At 37.5% G+C, this 5077-nt stretch overlaps 1 pseudogene; it reads right to left on the bottom strand.

Annotated features, from left to right (window-relative positions):
- Positions 1-1266: 1266 nt before the first annotated feature.
- On the bottom strand, positions 1267-1384 carry LOC140170571 (small nucleolar RNA U3; annotated as a pseudogene).
- Between the last annotated feature and the right edge of the window lie 3693 nt (positions 1385-5077).

Here is a 5077-nt window from a genome sequence, read left to right as displayed (position 1 = left end):
TTAGTAAGGCTAAAAACTTTTCGGTTCACATTATTTCGGAAAACGGACTTTTGCTATTCGAAGAACAGGGTCGTGCGCAATTCAATAAAACGTTGAATTTTGTTTTTGTTTACGTTAAGGGGGTCAAATTAAGTAAATTAGTTTCAAAAGCACTGAAAGGGCCTTTCGGATCAAAATAAGGTTGTCATATTTTTCACTCGCATACTACTTTTTTTTGTCTCATACTCCGGTCACTGCATCAACTATTACATCACACAGGAGAAACTCAATTTTCGAGGACGAGTACCGATTAGAGAACCATATAATAAGATACCAATGTGATTCCGGGGGGGGTCGACCCGCAAATAAGATTCCGTATCCACCCCCTGGTTTTGTTTGTTTTGAAATGACAACTGTTTCCGTAGACTTACATGTAAACTAAACACGCCACAAAAAGATCACAAATAAAAACATATTTCATAACATGTATACATTTAACAGTTCATTAAAGGGTATTTCGTGATCCTAGCATCCTCTTTTTATGACATTTTTCAGTACATATCCACGAAAGACCCCATTTTTCTCACTGAATGACCTCTCCCTCCCTTTTTTTTTTCTCTGAAAAATCACAATAACCTATTTTATTATTTTTCTTCAAATTGGTTTTAAAAAAATCACATTTTGATGATATTTTGAAAACTTTGTATCAAAATTTGTCAACTTTGATCATTATTTTGACCCACATTGTCTCTAGTAACGCAAAGACCCACTTTGGCGGTAAAACTTTTCCCCGTCTCATGGAAAGACCGCTCCCCTTTTCATTGGGGGGGGGGGGCCTTCTCAAATAAATCCGTTTTTGGTGTCAAATCTCTCACTGAAAGATCCCTTGTTTCCAACTAATGTCCGCATATTGTGTGTCCCAGAGATATTATTGTTATATTGTTAATATGATATTCGTATACACCCCAGATAGCATGGCAATGGTGGCCCAATGAAGGGCCAATGTTTGAGTTCAATTGGCCCAACATTGGCTGACAGTATTGGGCCAATCATGTTTTGCTCATGGGCCCTAGGTTGGCTCAATATTGGGCTTGGGCCAATGTTGGCCCCAACAGCCCAAACCTTGTCACAGTTATTGAACCAACATTGGGCCTGTACCTATTTCTCATTGGCAAACAATTGGCTGCCAATGTTTTAACAATATGTAATTTTAGTATTGGGCCAATATTGATGCAATGGATTACTTTAATTATTGGCTCGGGAAAAGACATTATGTATCATCTCTTGCCCGCTTCGCGGTAAGAGGGAACTATACGACTCATCACCGTGGTGTTGAATAGCCATCAAGAGTATTTGATAGCATGGTGACACGTACTTTAGAAATTATCTTTAAAAGTATGGTCTTAGAATTGAAATTGCCGAAAATTCATGTGTATTTTCTTTAAAATAAATAATCCGTGGTGTTAAATAGCGTTTGCCCTGCGTTTTATCATCCGTGGTTTTGTTTCCTATTATTTCAACTTAGTATAATATTTAGGATTTAAATAAGGTCCTCCAAACACTAGTACTCATCACAATAATTATTTGTTACCATATTGTTACCCAATTTGTTACCGAAATTGGTGTGATAACCTATATTGGCTGCCAACATGATGCCAATGTAAAAATTGCCAATTGAAAGCCAAGATTGGCCCAATATATACTGATCAAACTATATATAAAAGGCCAACATTAAACCAATGATTGGTTTATTATTGGCCAGAGATCAGCTGCCAATGAATGGTGAGCCAATATTGGCCTAATATTATATACTGATGTAATGCCAATGCAACTTTTTGCCACTATTGGCCCAATAAGTATATGTTATCTGGGACATACACGTGTCTCTGAATAAACTGTACAGTCAGAAACTTTTTGGGTATTTTATTGCCCGAACCAAACATAACTATGGGAGAGTGTGGTAAATGTCTATATAAAATCATGAAATAAGACCGGAAGGTCTCGTTCGCTTTACTTTTACTGTTGAAGGTAAAGAACATTAATAGCACATTTTCAACCATTAAACAAATCATTGTTATTAAGAAAAAAAATAATTAAAAATATAATTTCTAATTGGCTAACTCTAATCAGGCCGGAATTAGCGAAGCGGAAACTGAAAGCGAGGATCATTATGTAGACAATATCGTCCTCGTGGTTGGCTTTGTGAACTGCTTCTTGACGCCACCACGTTCCACGTTGGAACCACCTGCTGTCCCTGTCGAGTATGTGGGTTGTAATATAGATTTCCAGGACATCTTCCGGGTCACGAGGTCAAACGTCAACTGAGGTTAAAGGTCACGAGGTCACTTCTGGTCATTGGGCACGAGGTCAAAGGTCAACCAGGTCATTTCCGGGTCATGGGTCACGAGGTCAAAGGTATTTTATTGTTGTTGAAATTTTGTTCTTTTTTTTAGAAATTCTTTGTTTGGACATTTTTTTGAAAATTTTTTTGAAATTTTTTTCTCGATTCAAAATGGCGGTATTTCTGGTTGACCTTTCAAAATAACCTTTGACCAGGAAGTGACCTCGTGATGTTTGACCTCTTAACCTTTGACCTCGCGACCCGTGGCCCGGTTGACCTTTGACTTCGTGCCCATGACCCGGAAGTGACCTCGTGACCTTTAACACCAGTTGACCTTTGATCTCGTGACCTGGAAGTCTATATTACTACGTAAGTGAACTTTGTCCAAGCCCACGAAATGAAGCGGTTCACATCAAAGCTAACCTACCATCTCCGAAAGACAGGGCCGGTTCAAACTTCCAGGGATCTACGAGTTATCAGGTCAAAAGTCAAAAAGATCTCGACCTGATACAGTCACTCACCCCGGTGGCCCGGTTGACCTTTGACTTCGTGCCCATGACCCGGAAGTGACCCCGTGGCCTTTAACCCCAGTTGACCTTTGACCTCGTGACCTGGAAGTCTATATTACTACGTAAGTGAACTTTGTCCAAATCCACGAAATGAAGCGGTTCACATCAAAGCCAACCAACCATCTCCGAAAGATAGGGCCGGTTCAAACTTCCAGGCGTCTACGAGTTATCAGGTCAAAGGTCAAAAGGATCTCGACCTGATACAGTCACTCACTCACTGATAAAAGATGGAGTACCATCTGAAAATTCCAAGGTAGGTATTAATTCCTTGTGTTTGGATCAAAAGTTTAAATCAAAATTAAAATTACATGTTATTGGTAGTTTGTCTATTGGGTTATTCCAGTTTAAATCCATACACCAATATGGAAGACTTGACCTTGGAGCCACACATTGAAGTAATTCACACTCCCTATGTGGAAAATTAAAGGTTAAATGTCTTCCATCCACAGGATGTGCATGGGATTCAACTGGAATAGCCCATCATATGCACCATGAGCCTATATGTGTTAACTCACAATTTGTAGAGCAAAAGCTCAACTTGAACTTTTCCCAATTTTCAGTACCCAATTCTACTGCTATCGGGTAGTTTATCAATGCACACATCTACTGCTGAATACTCGCAGTGCTTTCGGGCGCGTACATTTTTCTTGTGGGCATACATTAATATTGTTTGCATTTTCCAACATTTTTAGTGACAATTTTGTTATAAAAATAGCCAAAATCACGAGATTTTGATACGTCTAATTTACTCCCCCCTGCGGGGCTCGTGCATTAGATGCATCAACATCTCAGTACATGTACGCGAGCATTATTTTGTACAATTTCACTCCCAACAATTGATACGCGTTTATTAACCTGTAACTCGAGGGCTCAGGAGATCCCCTTATGGTTCCATAAAAAGATCTTTGGTCACTCTTAGGAAGAGGAGGGTTCTTAATTTTTTCGGAACCATTTTTGAGGGATAAATAATTTATTGTGAGGGCAATAAAAGCAAATGTCAACACTTTTTAACATCAGCAAAACAAGTTGTTGGTAAGGATAAAGACGAGGAAGAAAATCAAATTTTTATCAATCTTTTAATAGAAAAAGAAAAGAGCAATAAATTTGAAATAACCACATTATTTACCCATCTTATTAAATATCAACAGGTCTGTGGGGTGTATATAGTTCATTGGAGTTTATTTTTAATTGCGACGAGAATAAAATGCTGTACTCTAAGATCAATGTGAGTGTTGATCATGTTGATAAATAATAAAATAAAGGAAGAATAATAAGAACTTAACGAATTATCCTTGGGTCATACAAAATGACAGGATATTAAAGTTTCTTATTTTATCACCTGGTCGAGGAGTTTTGTTGAAAAACAAAACAAAAATAACATGACCAAGGACAAAATGGCAACAAGTTGAGTGATCGCGTACTAAGTTGATTACTGCGAATATAACTGTGCGTTTTTTTTAACGCATAAAAGGTTTTATACCCACATAAAATCCGAAGCAATATATTTATATGACAATTCTACTAAACCTTACTCGATCTTGTTTGAAATCAAAAATTATAATGTGACTTCACGGGTCCAATGTGACTTCACGGGTCTACAATAACGTTTATCTTAAATATTTTAGACGCAATTGACGTAAAGTCCAATTTCACGTACCTAAATGCTCGGTCTGTTGCTCTTGTGACCAGTAACCTGAAACGTACAAAATGATGTCAAATTACAAAATGGTTAAAAGAGGGAACATGTGCTAGTCATCTGCTCCTTCTTTTCAATATTGCTTTACCATACATTTGACTGCTGCTTTATACGTATTTGTATCTACTTTGTAGTTTAAGTGTAGTTTTTAAGACTCTGTAAAAGATTTCACATCACCAAATAATGTCTCTTGTGGGATTCCGTCCTGATCTGCGGTGTTTTTACATTTCGGTAAAAGTTAACCTATAAATCAATATTAAAAACCAAAAAAATTGTGCAAATTTTGGGAAAAATGTGTGCCAGGTAATAAATGTAGGCTTGAATCTAAGCATCTGCCAAGATTGGAAAAGATTCTGGGCTTTTATTCAGATTTTTCATGTATTTCTCAAACCGGATGCTTCTAGGTAAAATCACAAGTGCTTCTATTTTGAAAATTGGGTGAAAAAAGTGTATTGCATTCGTGGTCCGGTAGCTCGAAAATTCAATGGTCAC

The sequence above is a fragment of the Amphiura filiformis genome, chromosome 14 (genome assembly GCF_039555335.1).
Source record: "Amphiura filiformis chromosome 14, Afil_fr2py, whole genome shotgun sequence".
In the NCBI taxonomy this organism is placed as follows: domain Eukaryota; kingdom Metazoa; phylum Echinodermata; class Ophiuroidea; order Amphilepidida; family Amphiuridae; genus Amphiura; species Amphiura filiformis.
The sequence above is the reverse complement of the archived record's forward strand: the minus strand, read 5'-3'. Positions and strand labels throughout refer to the sequence as shown.